A 16105-nucleotide genomic window follows, 5' to 3' on the forward strand; every position below is an offset into this window, starting at 1 on the left:
GATTTCAGATTTCTTCTGACCCCCTCTTTTTTTTAGTGTACCAAGTATTTTTCTTTTTTTTCTACTATTTTATTTCATTGTTTTTAGTCTCATACTTTGTAATTTTGTCAATTTATTTATTTATTTTCACATTTAATATGTAGAATTGTAAGTTTCCATTGTTAATACTTTTATCTTTAAATTATTGTATCTATTCATTTAAATAGTTTGATATATGTTCATAATTTTTTTTTGTAGATGTTCACTTAAAAATTATTATTTTAGATGTTTCGATGTATTTAATAAAAATTACAATGTTGAATTATTGGATAGATGTAAATTAGATTGTTTAAACATGTAATTACATTGATATTTTAGATTTATTTCGACTAAATAGTAATTAATTATAAATTACTTTGTAAACCATATTAGAAAAAAGTAAAACTAACTATATTCCTAAGTCTAAGCTCAACATAACCATAATTGTTCAATAATTTAATCTAAACCATAAAGATAAAACTAAGTATTTAATGCGCTTCATTACCTTAAAACCATAATTTTAACTCTAAATCCGAGATTCGTGTAAATCTAATTGTAAGCTCTACTCTTTAATCCTATCTTTAACTCAATCTCTAATCCTAAATAGTCATACATAACCATTTATCCTTAATAGAACCTTAGTCGTAATTATGACATTTAAATGTAGACAAGCTCTTAAATTCTATTTGTGTTTTTCAATAAGTAATGTTTCCCTCGAAATAAAATTTAATTTTAAATCCCCTGCTCCAAATTATCTGGACCATCGTATCCATTTATCATTTCATTATTTAGTTAGATAAATTTTACAACAAAATTTTCACTAATTTGATGAGCATAACTTTTTTAATAAAACTACACACTAACCATAAACATAGTATTAACCTTGATATAAAATCTCACTCTCATCATAATTCTAAGCCTAGGCCTAACACTAATTAAAATTGAGAAACCTAACCCTGATCATTAATACTATTACATTTTTTAGAGCTATAAATTGGACACAATGATATTTTCTTTTGACTAAATAGTGACTCCAAAGTAATGCTTGACCTTTTAAAATGTAGAAAGAAACATAGTCAAAACCTCTACTGATGATTGTCAAGCTTTTCATTTTAAGATTCAAAAAATTGTTGATAATCAGGTTATTCACATATCTCCTTATAATGATACCTTTGTTAATATGCATTTATTTAAATAATATTTCGGTCCCTATTATGTTTCTTTGTACCATGTAACATTATGAGCCTCTATCATTGGGGCCCATTGTCATACATGGTCTACTTTGTGAGTAGTACAGCAGGTCCTCTTTTCACTTCTTCCTACACTTGGGGGACAAGAGAACACCATCCATATTTTTCATTCTTTCAAGGATTCACTATTTCCTTTAGTTCAATATTATTTGCTTCTTATGTAACATCCAATCTTATATTATTAGAAAGTGGGTTTTCACGGTAGATAGATCACTTACCTTGGAGATTCATAATATTGTGTTATGCTTTTCAAAGATTTACCTTTTTTCTTTTTATATAGTGTCTCATTTCACCCTACCCTTCTATGACCTCATAGGGTTGTGAGCTCTTTGGTTTGGGCTAGGTGTTTCTTGTGGATATTATTTCTATTCTAAGATTTCTTTATATTTCTTCATCACTTCCTTAATATGTTGAAATAATAATGAAAAATCATCTTAAGAGGGACATACATATTCCCCTTCTTTTCATATGTCTTGGATTTGGTTGACTAGCATGATACACACACTTGCTAGACAATTTGACCTATCCTTGCACACTCTCAAATCCTTTTCATAGATTAGTAAATATGGATTTTGAGTAGTTCTTAGGGTACTTTAGCCTTGTGGGATTGATATGCTTCCTAGGTTATCGCCAAATCTCTACATTACTACTTCATCCATCCCTTTCACATATCTTTTCCCTTTATGGATTAGGCATAATCACAAAGCATGGATTATTTGTTGGAAGAGAGCATCCTTGATATTGGGTCTCTCTCTCCTTTGGATGCAAATATGCTCAATATCATCTATGGGCCATACATAACAATTTTCTTAAGTCCTATACATGGGTAGCACAATCTTACTAGACTTTACCATGGTAATATGATGAGGGCACAATCCAAGACCAAAATGAACAAAATAGGAAAAAGGAAATATTAATAACAAAAGTGATATCCTCTTACATTCAGTAATGAGGATAGACTCAAAAACGTGCCCTACGTGTTTAGAATGTAGTATGATCCTAGAGAAAAACTCTCCAATAGTACCTTCTCCCAAACTAGAAGGTTCTAAAAACCACATCAAAAGTCGATGTAAAATTGGAAGAATCTAGAAATGGTCGTGCAACTGCCAATAGAAATAACTTTTTATCTGGGACTTTGATTGAGGAATCATTTACATTTCCAGAAAGATCTCCAAGTGCTCTATAGCCCAATAGAAGAGCTTTGCTTGTCCTCCATTTTTTGTGCCCATACAAGGCCATTTAGTGCCTCAAATCTGACTTTGAAGTACTCTTAGGGGGTCTCTAGGAAAATTAAAACTACAATAACTTTCAAATGTAAAGATTTTTTACTTGTTTCTTTTTTTAGAATACTTCAAGTAACAATTAGAATCACCCCTCTAAGTTGTCATAATTATGGCTCAGTTATAGAATAACCTATTTTTTACATTAGTACGTATTTCAAGGTGCTGAGAAAATCAAACCCAAAATATTAATAGAGGAACTATGAGAGGTGAAACCTCTATTTGACCCAAATGGGTATCCAGAAATAAAAACACATTAAACAGATACTACCACATTCCAACAACATTTCTTTACTATGCATGGTACCATGTATAGATCAAAATACATCATAATGGTAATGAAATTGAACATGAGTTTTACAACATGTGATTTTATCCTTATTAATCCTTACATACCATTGTTTACACTTTTCAAAAAATCTTTGACTAATGATAATAGTTAACACCTTACCATCTACAAATTTTCTGAACAATCTAGTTTGAGTCACATCCAAAAGGTGTTCAGGATGTGGATCAGGTATTTTTGAGACAAATTTCAATTTAAGAACATCTCTTGAATTAGGTGATACTTTTATATTATCATGCCAAAAAAATTTCAATGAAACTTTTAACTTCACTTGTAAGTTTTATATCAAATCTTACAAGTCTACCACTAGAAGTCCATAAAATATTTGTTGTATCACATTCAAAGTTATCCCTTCTCTTTACAATTCTTTTTAAAGTCTTATGATTCACATTAAGATATGCACTTATGTAATTAATCAATATTTTGTCATTTGTTGATTTGTTAACTAGAGCTACCGTTGTTGCTCATTGTGCTACATAAGAATTATCTTTAGAGTGATTTCTCTTTCTGATAACATCAAAGGCACTAGCATTAGTGGATACAACTTGTGTTAAAGACACATTTTTGTTCTTGGATTTTGCATAAATTCCTAACCTTTTCATTACTTTTCATCTTTTAGACATTTTAATTAGTTTCAAAATCAATTGACATTGAAAACCAAATTTCTTATTAAAAAAAATGTCGATATAATCTATTAGCATGTATCCGGATTTTTCTCTATGAAACAAATCCCTCAAGATTATCTAGCACATCATTAGGAAAATGGAAATTATGTTCAAGAACTTTAGTTTCATTCTCACATGTTTTTTGATAATTGGTGTTTCCATGTCTACATTCATACAATTCTTATTTTCAATTGGCATTTTATTTTAACTGTTATTTGAAATTTGAAGCTCATCTTCATTCTTTATTGTTATTTATTTTGGAGCATGCATTTTCATTGGAGTTTGTTCGGCATTATTATTTGGCAATCTATTATCATGAAGAAAATATAAATCATTTAAATTGTAACCTGCCTTTAAAAAGTCACCAATTTCATCATGATGAAACATCTCGAGGGTTTGGAGACACACCTATATTGAATGATTGACTAGAATGTGCAACTGAATCTCCTTGTATTGGGTTCTCTTCTTCAGCCTCTTCATCCATCATGGTATCCTCAATGTCTTTCTCCTTTGAAAAATTGCTCAACTTTCTAATTATTTTTCCTCTCTCTAATTGACATTGTGCTAGATTACATTTTTTTCTTGCAATCTAATCATTTGTTAGAACTTTTATTTTCTTCTTTCTTCATTGTTTTGATCGCATGTTTGCACTAGTTTTGAACTCAAATCAATAGTTCGCAAATTGTAGAAGACAAGATAATAGAATAACTATGACAAAAATTCATTGTTGTAGGTCAAAATTGTTGTTCAATCATTGCAACCATTGAAAAAGGTCCATGGGGCATCTTTTGGGGCACAACATGTACATTAAATTAGGTACTCGGTTGATTAAAACTTAGGTACCCAAATTTTAAAACAATTGGGTTTCTAATTATAAATTGGGCACCCAATTTTTAAATAATTAGGTACCAGATTGTTTAAAAATTGGGTTCCTGATTTGGTTAACAGCTAAATTTAAATCAGGTGCCCAATTTTTGAATTGCAATTCGGGTGCCCGATTCTAGTGTCATGTGTGAGAATTTTCAATGGACACAAATTTGCAAAGGCACAGGCTTGGTCCCACCAAGCCTATGGCTTTATGAATGAATTTTTAACTATGGCATTTAATCGACAATTTTAGGGATTTTCGAAATTTTTGTATGATCATCCCCATTGAATTTTTTGCCAAAACAAAAACCCATTATAGGTTTTACTATTCTAATTCCACAAATGTAAATTTTATAGTGTTATGAGTTCATTTGCTATTTTTCCATTATTTCTTAGTCAAAATTATATATTAAAGATTAAATAGTGACATTCACTAAAACTTTAATCAATTTTTATAATTTTCATATTTAATAAATTAATTTAGATGTCATCAATCCTCACACAATTCTTTTCAAGTAATTTTTTTCCAAAAATATTAAATTTTGATGACACGTTGCAATGTTCAAACGATGAATGGGTACAATCTACAATGGTTTTAAAAATATGTAAAATCTTTGGAGGATGGTAACTTGATCCCCATAGGGGTAGTTTCTTTCTTACCGTAATTGGAATATATTATTACAGTTATAGATTTGAGTATGTAGGGAATAAAAATCCCTAGGGAAACCAAGATTTTCTTTTAAGAGGATTTCATCTATTCTTGGATCTAGAGGAGAATATTCTAAACCTACAAATGGTTTCAATCATTGCAACCATGGTTTACACTTTTCAAAAAATCTTTGACTAATGATAATAGTTAACACCTTACCATCTACAAATTTTCTGAACAATCTAGTTTGAGTCACATCCAAAAGGTGTTCACGATGTGGATCATGTATTTTTGAGACAACTTTCAATTTAAGAACATCTCTTGAATTAGGTGATACTTTTGTATTATCATGCCAAAAAAATTTAATGAAAGTTTTAACTTCACTTTTAAGTTTCATATCACATCTTACAAGTCTACCACTAGAAGTCAACAAAATATTTGTTGTATCACATTCAAACTTATCCCTTCTCTTTACAATTCTTTTTAAAGTCTTATGATTCACATTAAGATATGCACTTATGTAATTAATCAATATTTTGTCATTTGTTGATTTGTTAACTAGAGCTACCATTGTTGCTCATTGTGCTACATAAGAATTATCTTTAGAGTGATTTCTCTTTCTGATAACATCAAAGGCACTAGCATTAGTGGATACTACTTGTGTTAAAGACATATTTTTGTTCTTGGATTTTGCATACATTCCTAACTTTTTCATTACTTTTCATCTTTTAGACATTTTAATTAGTTTCAAAATCAATTGACATTGAAAACCAAATTTATTATTATAAAAAAATGTCAATATAATCTATTAGCATGTTTTCAGATTTGTCTCTATGAAACCAATCCCTCAAGATTATCTAGCACATCATTAGGAAAATGGAAATTATGTTCAAGAACTTTAGTTTCATTCTCACATGTTTTTTGATAATTGGTGTTTCCATGTCTATATTCATACAATTCTTATTTTCAATTGGCATTTTATTTTCACTGTTATTTGAAATTTGAAGCTCATCTTCATTCTTTATTGTTATTTCTTTTGGAGAATGCATTTTCATTGGAGTTTGTTGTGCATTATTATTTGGCAATCTATTATCACGAAGAAAATCTAAATCATTTAAATTGTAACCTGCCTTTAAAAAGTCACCAATTTCATCATGATGATTAATCTTGAGGGTTTGGAGACACACCTATATTGAATGTTTGACTAGAATGTGCAACTGAATCTCCTTGTATTGGGTTCTCTTCTTCAGCCTCTTCATCCATCATGGTATCCTCAATGTCTTTCTCCTTTAAAAAATTGCTCAACTTTCTAATTACTTTTCCTCTCTCTAATTGACATTGTGCTACATTCTCTTTTTTTCTTGCAATCTACTCATTTGTTAGAACTTTTATTTTCTTCTTTCTTCATCGTTTTGATCGCATGTTTGCACTAGTTTTGAACTCAAATCAATAGTTTGCAAATTTTAGAAGACAAGATAATAGAATAACTATGACAAAAATTCATTGGTGTAGGTCAAAATTGTTGTTCAATCATTGCAAGCATTGAAAAAGGTCCATGGGGCATCTTTTGGGGCACAACGTGTACATTAAATTAGGTACTCGATTGATTAAAACTTAGGTACCCAAATTTTAAAACAATTGGGTTTCTAATTATAAATTGGGCACCCAATTTTTAAATAATTAGGTACCAGATTGTTTAAAAATTGCGTTCCCGATTTGGTTAACAGCTAAATTTAAATCAGGTGCCCAATTTTTGAATTGCAATTCGGGTGCCCGATTCTAGTGTCATGTGTGAGAATTTTCAATGGACACAAATTTGCACAGGATTTTTCCTTTAGGAAAGACATGGCACAGGCTTGGTCCAACCAAGCCTATGCCTTTATGAATGAATTTTTAACTATGGCATTTAATCGACAATTTCAGGGATTGTCGTAATTTTTGTATGATCATCCCCATTGAATTTTTTGACAAAACAAAAACCCATTATAGGTTTTACTATTCTAATTCCAAAAATGTAAATTTTATAGTGTTATGAGTTCATTTGCTATTTTTCCTTTATTTCTTACTCAAAAGTATATATTAAACATTAAATAGTGACATTCACTAAAACTTTAATAAATTTTTAAAATTTTCATATTTAATAAATTAATTTAGATGTCATCAATCCTCACACAATTCTTTTCATGTAATTTTTTTCCAAAAATATTAAATTTTGATGACACGTTGCAATGTTTAAACGATGAATGGGTACAATCTACAACGGTTTAAAAAAAATGTAAAATCTTTGGAGGATGGTAACTTGATCCCCATAGGGGTAGTTTCTTTCTTACCGATATTGGAATATATTATTACAATTATAGATTTGAGTATGTAGGGAATAAAAATCCCTAGGTAAACCAAGATTTTCTTTTAAGAGGATTTCATCTATTCTTGGATCTAGAGGAGAATATTCTAAACCTACAAATGGTTTCACTTGTGAACAACTACCAAGAGAATAGAAAGTGGTGGCAAAATTCTTAAATTAGTTTCGCCACATTGGAATGAAGCTAAAAGAACTTCCTTTCCCATCTTTACCCCATGCTTAGTCACCTTGGAAGGAATGTGAAGCTTTGTTTCCCTTATTGGATTTTCTCATCATTGTTACTTTATATTAAAAAATATGCTTAAGGGTGGCTTACCTTTGTACAAAAGATTTTTTTAACATCTTTATGAGTTTCAAAATACATTTTGACCCATTAAGTGGGTCCTACCTCCACCCTCTCTAAAGAGCACAATAATTTTTTCTTTATAGCTATTTTCTCCTCTGCTAGTTAGTTACAGGCTCCCCGAGCCCCCAATATGTTCCATTTATTTTAGGTAATAGGATTAATCTAACCTGTAAAGCCAGCTATAGGATTATTGTGCAATAGGAGCAATAAGAAGACATTGCAAAAATTATGGACGATTTTGATTCTAGCTCCTCTTAGTCTACTAAGTCTACTTGGACCCTAGAGAATTATACTACTTACTCTAAACCTAACATGCCTTCCACCTCCTTTTTCTTTCCTTCCCCTAAAACTTAGCTTAGTTATTTTGAGGATCCTCATATCCCTTAGACTTCTTTACGTACCCTTCTTCCTAACACTATTGATGGTAGTGTTGATCTAGAGACTTTGGCCCTCAATTCTAGTGAATTGCACATTTATCATAAAATACTCAAAAATATCACCAAGTGGCTTCTCTTCCAACTTCAAATAATGGAAAAAAAGATTAATAAGTTGGAGGTGCTTGCTAAAGAAGAATGGAAGGTAGAGGACTCTACCAAAGGGAAGAAGGATGAAGCATTGTGGGAATTGGGAAGATATTTTGAGGAGAAACTGCACAGCGAGGAAATATCGAAGGGGAAAATTTTTGAGATTTGTGCCCTAGTGCATTCTAAAGAACAAAAGAGTGAAATTCTCATTGCTTTGGCATCTATGAGGCAGTTTGAGTTTTCGCCTAGGGATTAGGTCAAGCATTTGGCCACTCAACAAAGACTATCCAAGATAGAGTGGAGAAGGCCATTGGTGAGATTCAAAGTGAGTAGGAGGAAAGGAAATAATAAAGGAAAATGAGAGGGGAAATTCATGGTTAAGATGAGGATCTTCAGCTGATTTCTAAGCAAGAGGTTGGTCCTAAGGCTTAGGCTTCTTCTAGACCCTCTGCATAGCACTCCTTCTAGGTTATGCTCAAGGAGTTGAAAAAGTAGTGGCCCTTATATTGTGCTGAGGGTTGATGCTGGCATGTGTCTATTAGTTTTTGGCCCATGCTAGTTGCTGGTTGCTAATTAGTACAGGTTCATTTCTACTTGTCTAATAGATTAGTTTTTAAAAGACCTTACTTTTTGTGAATGCTTCTCTTTCTATCCACTAGTAATGATGTTAGTCTTTGTCAAAAGATTCGGACTCTATCCCACTTTATCTAATGAAAATATTAAAAATATTAATCTGACAAATGAAAAATAAATTTTTTAAAAATGTAAATAAAAGTGAAAAATTAAAAGGAACTCAGTTTAAAAAAAGATAGTAACATAGCACAGCGATGAATGAACTCGACGTGTAAATTGTAGCATATCATGTTTGACATCAAAGTGCAAATTTGAGTGATTTCTAAATATTGGATATGACTGAAGTTGGACAAACATCGTCAATGAAGCCAATGGTCCTAGAAGCCATAATCTTATACGCCATCATTTAATGTTTATGGCTCCTATCGCAATCTTAGAGCTCAAAATCTACGGTCAACGGTTCACCAAAGGAAAGAGGTCGCTGGCTCGAGTCGCAAACCCATCCACTCATTTGTCCGTAATCAGAAATTTTGTCTTAGCCCGAGTCGCAGCAAAGGTAGATTGGCGAGAAATTGCACTGTTCTTTTTTACTGGGGGATTCATTCATTATGCGGTCGTGTTCATAACACTTTACCAGAGACTCTCCTCGGACATCACTGTTTCCAGAAAGATATTCCCAGTGTTCTTTATGTTTGTTGCAGCTCCAAGCTCGGCAAGCCTTGCGTGGGAAGAAATATTGGGAACGTTCGATATGTTCTCCGAGATGCTGCTTTTCCTCTCACTTTTCTTATGCTCCGCCTTGGTGAGTATTGTGATCAGATAGCACAATTAAAAAAATAAAATTTGAATTTTGCATCAGATTAATTGAATTAGAATACTAATTACACAAACTTTCTTCACCTTTGAACTTTCAGATAATGAGAATCGATTTCTTCCGGAACACTGTACAGAAAGTATCAATGATATGGTGGGCATGCGCATATCCAATAACGACAACATCAGTGGCCACACTGAGATATGCAGAGAATGTGAAGCATCCCGTTGCTCGTACAATGGCTTTTGTTCTCTCTTCTGTTTCCATGGTTATGTTACTAATTCTTGCACTGTTAACTATGGTTAGCATGGTAGTAGCTAGGGACCACTATTTCCAGATGACACCATCATCATTATTTGCTACGAGACTCAAAGAAAAGTTCTCTTGTGAGCTAAACGATCCCGAGGCTCTTGCTAGTCCTTATTTAAATACATTGTACAATATGATCTACAATTGTCACCATGGCAAGTTCTAAAATCATTTCTGATTTTTTGTAATAAACTTTCTCAATTTCTTCACTAGATAACATCAACTCCAAGGCGATACAACAATACAGATATCATAAGAACTACATTCGTTGCTTTTGTTGTGTATTCAAATTTAAGCTCGGCTCGCTTTCTGTATGAAGTGTGAGTTTGATTATCGGAATATTAGCATGGCCATCCATTAATGAAATATAAGATTAATGAATCCAACTTAGGAAAGCCAAATTTGACACGTTCACTCATTACCGCCGAAAGTAATCGACCGACGAAGTACCTCTCCTCTAATCGACTGGTTTTGTACAAACTTGAATCTTTTCATTCTGTACGGACGGCATACAAGCACGTCCTCAGATTGCAACTACAATCTATAGTTCAACTTCCTATCCCACCAAGAGTCGTGATTGATCATCTCGTGTGGACAAATTCCAAACATTTTAAGCATTCAACGAAATAGGGCATATTTTCAAATACCACAAAACAGAAATGGACAGTGGATCCATATGGTTACTGTCTAGCTGTTGAATTTAACCTGTGACATTGACAAGCTTTACATGAGATATCGCTCGACGCAAATTATGCTCCCTCCGCCTACACATCCCATTCAATGTTCTTTTGTCATTTGAATGACTTCAGGCAGAATAGACTTCTGAATTAGAATTCTATACGCTAATATAAACTGAACCTTATAATCAAAATTCTAATAAGTCAGAAATTATGAGTTATATAGGCTTGAGGATTTGAATATAATTCTGTTTCTACAAAATTTCAATATTAAATTTGTAAATTTGTGAGAATCGTCAATTTTTTCTGAACAGTTTACAGAATGGAAATGCTTAATTTTCCAAATTCAAATCAAAATACTAAATAAAATTAAAATTTGATTATGAATTACAGTCTTGATGGTTGAAAACATCCAATGTTTTCCAACACTATATATGCTTATATATATATATATATATATATATATATATATATATATATATATATATATACATACATATATATATACATACATATATATATATATATATATATATATATACATACATATATACATATATACATATATATATATTGTATATATATATATATATATATAGATATATACACACACATATTTATATGCTTGAGGTTTTGAATACTGTTACATTTTTTATAGCTACAAATTGGACATAATGATATTTTCTTTTGACTAAATAGTGATGTCAAAGTAATATTTAATATTTCAAAATTTTGAAAGAAACATAGTCAAAACTTCTACTAATGATCGTCAAGCTTTGCAGTTTAAGATTCAAAAAATTGTTGATAATAAGGTTATTCATGTATCTCCTTATAATGATATCTATGTTAATCTGGATTTATTTAAATAATATTTTGGTCCCTATTATGTTGCTTCGCACCATGTAACATTGTCAACTTCTGTCTTAGGGTCTCATTGTCATACATATTCTGCTTTGTGAGTAGTATAGCAGGTCCTCTTTTCACTTCTCCCTACACTTGGGGGATAAGCAAACATTATCCATATTTTTCATTATTTCAAGGATTCACTATTTCCTTTAGTTCAATGTTATTTGCTTGTCATGTAACATCCAATCTTAGATTATTAGAAAGTAGGTTTTCATGGTAGATAGATCACTTACCTTGGAGACTCGTAATATTGTGTTATCCTATTCAAGGATTTAATTTTTCACTTTTTATACGTTGTCTCATTTCACCCTACCCTCCCATGACCTCGTAGGGTTGTGAGCTCTTTGGTTTGGATTGGGTGTTTCTTGTGGATATTATTTCTATACTGAGATTTCTTTATATTTCTTCATCACTTCCTTAAAATTTTGAAATAAAAACACTAAAAAAAGAATTCATCTTATGGGAGGGCATACATATTCCCCTTCTTTTCATATGTCTTGGATTTGGTTGACTAGCATCATACACACACTTGCTAGACAATTTGACCTATCCTTGCACACTCTAAAATCTTTCTCATGGATTAGTGATTATGGATTTTGAGTTGTTCTTAGGGCACTTTTTCTTTGTTGGCTTGATATGCTTCCTAGGTTATCCTCAAATCTTGGCATTACTACTTCATCTCTCCCTTTCACATATCTTTTCTCTGTATGGATTAGGCACAATGCTAAAGCATGGATTATTTGTTGGAAGATACCTTCCTTGACACACTCTCTCTCCTTTGCATGCACATATGCTCAATCTCATATATGGGTCATAAATAACAATTTTCTAAAGTCCCATATATGGGTGACACAATCTTACTAGACTTTACCATGTTAATACAAAGAATGTTCATCATTGGGAGTGCCTTCTAATAGGTTGGTTAATGGGTTATCACCCTATTTGACCCTTTCAATGCCATATTTTGTAACAACTCTTTGAAGTGATCCATAGTAAGGTGAGCACTCTACTTGGCAAGATAATTACCCCCTTTCCCTCTATGCTTCTTTTCATATTGTGATTTCTTTTTTATTATGATCTTGGAGCTATAAAGGGCATAATCTGTTTGGGAATTGGGTGACTATTGGTCTCCTTGATCATAGTTGAATTGAAGAAAATTCTCTTGCAAATCTTCTAAGCATCATGATTTAGCATCAGAACCAAGTAGGTTCTTGAATTTTATGCACCCAGTTATAATTATGTTATTTATATAATCTTGTCTTCTTCATGATTGTTGAGATCAAATTCTCTAGATTTTGTTGTATGATTCTTTCGTTCTCTTATCTGAATCTTATGATGTGTGTATTATATCTCATCTGTATAATAAGATTGAAAGGAAAATAAATCCATTTAAAAACCTTGTCTATAGGTAAAAGGAAATTGTACTTAAACAGGAAGGGTTTGAGATTTAAAAGAAAATTTAATTTAAAATTTTGAATGTTAATCAAATTTTCCTATCAAATAATTTGGGAAAGATTTGAAATTGAAAATGGAAATTCTAAGTTGAAAATTGGAGTGGTTGGTTGGAATTTTTCTATCTAATTAATGTTGGAAAACAATTATAAAAATATATATATTAAAAAAAATGTTTGAATTAATTTTATTAATTTTTAATACCATTTAAATTAAAATAAATATATGAAAAAAAGTGATAATATATAATTTATATTAAACATTAAATAAATATAAATTAAAAATTAAAAAAATAAATATATTTGTATATAATAATACACATTGGGAGGGGTTGACCCATCCCCCAACTTACCTTTCTTTGTCGATGGCCATACACACCTATCCTTAATCGTACTGACTGCTACAGGTGAGACCACGACTTAATTTAATAAGGATAATGGCCTATGTTATATTTAAAAATTTGTATAGTGTTTATAGAAAGTTTTTAATGATTTTATTTGTTAATAGTTTTTTTAAAATATTAATTTTTAATTAATATTATTTATTAAAAAAATTAATATTGTTGTTAATTAATAATATTTATTAATAATATTTTAGTATTATTTAATTATATTTATTAATAGATTTTAATAATATTTATTAATTTAAATAATAATGATTTAAAGAAAAAAAGTTATTAATTAATGAACTAATTTTATTAATGAATAGTTATTACTAAGAAATTAAAATAGCTATTTATGTAATTATTAATTAATTAAATTAATTCTAATTTAATTATGTTAATTGATAATTGAAGTTACTCAATGAAATTTTAATCTATTTAAATTATGAACAATACTAATTTTAATAAATTGTAAATTATTTTATTTGAAAATCGATATGTATTATATAAATAAATAATTACCCTTGGATTATTTTTAGGAAACTAACTTAAAATCAATATAGGTATAATTCAAGCTAAGAATTGGTTAATTTGTAAGGGTTTTTTTTTTAGACTTATTTCTTAAAATATATATTGAAACAAAGACTAAGAGCTCACTAAAGACTGAAACTTTATGTCTTTAAAATTAGGCTGAACTATTAGACTATTATGTTTTCTATGTACTATCTATGCTTTCGAGGTTTTGGGGTTGATTAGATGTTGACCAATTTAGGTTGTTACCAGAGGTTCAGGGGGTTGTTTTATTGTGATGTTATATTGTTTTGATCTCGATCTTTCTAAACCCAACCTTGGTGATGTGTTTTAGTATGCTCTATAATGGATGTATTTACTATTTCTTGTTGCTTTCCAGTCTTCTTGTGTGAAGCTGAGGTGTATGTTTATGAGATACTTGACTTAACCATTTTTGAGTCATCGATAAGTTATATTTGATTTTCTTTCCAGTCGCTTTGAGAGGATTGAGCTATTTTGAATGATTTGTTCTTGATAATGTCATGTTGTGACATGTTTGACTTGACCATTTTGGAGTCTTTGATCAGTATTATTATTGGGATACTTTCTAGTTGCTCATTGAGAATCGATGGATCTTGTGATTTATCTTTGATTCTTTTCAGTTGCTCATTGAGAACTATTGTGATTATTATGATTATCTTTTGGTAGTTTCTACTTTCTCGTGGAGAAATGATGTGAATATTAGAGATTATCTTTTGATATTTTTTTGTCACTTGTATAGGGCTAAGGTGATTTTTATATGATTTTTGATTTGTGCTTTTTTTGAGCCTAGGGTAGGTTATCTATATGTAGTGTTAGGAAGTGGCTTAGATTGGGGGACGGGGGCCATAAGTGGCTCTGGGGATAACTCAATGTAAGCGGTTTAATAAGTGAAAATAGTACACTAAATGGGGATTAAAATGAACCTAATAAAACTAATTTTATGTTCATGCTCATGCCTTCATTGTTAGTACAAACTAAGATGGGAGTAGAGAGAATGCTTGGTTATGACCTTGCACTCTGTAGTATTCCTTATTAGTATGAGAGGATACTAGTGGCCACAGTGGGATCATAGGGACCCAAGAGTCCTAAGGGACTACTTGGGTAACTTCGAGCATGATTCGTGCAATGAAACTTGCCCACTTACATAGTAGGTTTCCTATGTGTCTTGTGTGCCTCTCGAATTAGATTTTGATCTATCTTAGAACCTTTGAGTTAGTATACTTTTAGAATTCCTGGACTTAGAGAGTATTTGTGTTATGTGATTTGATATCCAATTTGGGACTTGAGACTATCTCCTTAGCGCAGTGGGAGTGTGCCATTTAGGTTCCACGCGGTCAGGTGGTAGTGCTTTTTACTCTTACCATTTAGATCCATCCATAGTCACCATAGCTGGAGCTTCTTGAGATGCCTGTTTATCATGATTAGATGATGTTATTTACTAATACATTCCCTTATATTGATGATTAGCATGTGATAGGTGATGTTATCTACTTTGTAGGATCATATTTTGCTTTATTCTAGTATGTTAGATTTCCTTATTCTTATGTTGTAGTATGTTTAATAGTGACATCACTATTATGATAGTATTGATGATCTAATTGGTGGCTTGTTTTTTTACGTGTGGGGGATGGCTAGGGCCTATGGTGGTCTTATGATACTGTTGACAGTTGGGAGGAACCATGCACTTAGTTAGTTGTATTTTATGATGGATGGTTATATTTCATGTTGGATGTTTATATCTTTTATGATGGATGGGTGTATTATGTATGGTGGATGGTTTAATTTATATTATTGTACTTGTATCATGGATCTGAGGAGGATGATGTATTTGCATTTTTACATATGTATATTATTTTAAGCCTTTCATACCCTGTGACATGTATAATGGATGATTGAACATTCTAAATTTAATTTGCCAAGAGGCATTCGAAACAAATGTATATTATGGACTTTGGACTTTCTAATTATTCTTTCATGTCAATGTGGTAGTTGTTATACTTAGAATTAATTAAATATAAATGTGATTCAACGTAATGGAATCCTTAAGGAATGTAACCTATTATGTATGCTTTTAGATGGTTACATGTTATTCCTTCTGCTACTATGTGTTTTATGTGTATGATTACTCTTTCT

The 16105-nt window shown here is 31.0% G+C and overlaps 1 pseudogene; it reads left to right on the forward strand.

Annotated features, from left to right (window-relative positions):
• Positions 1–9295: 9295 nt before the first annotated feature.
• Positions 9296–10327, forward strand: LOC149579937 (S-type anion channel SLAH1 pseudogene; annotated as a pseudogene).
• Positions 10328–16105: the final 5778 nt, after the last annotated feature.

This window comes from Cupressus sempervirens, chromosome 1 (genome assembly GCF_028749045.1).
Source record: "Cupressus sempervirens isolate cs-2001-9-10 chromosome 1, ASM2874904v1, whole genome shotgun sequence".
Classification (NCBI taxonomy): Eukaryota; Viridiplantae; Streptophyta; class Pinopsida; order Cupressales; family Cupressaceae; genus Cupressus; species Cupressus sempervirens.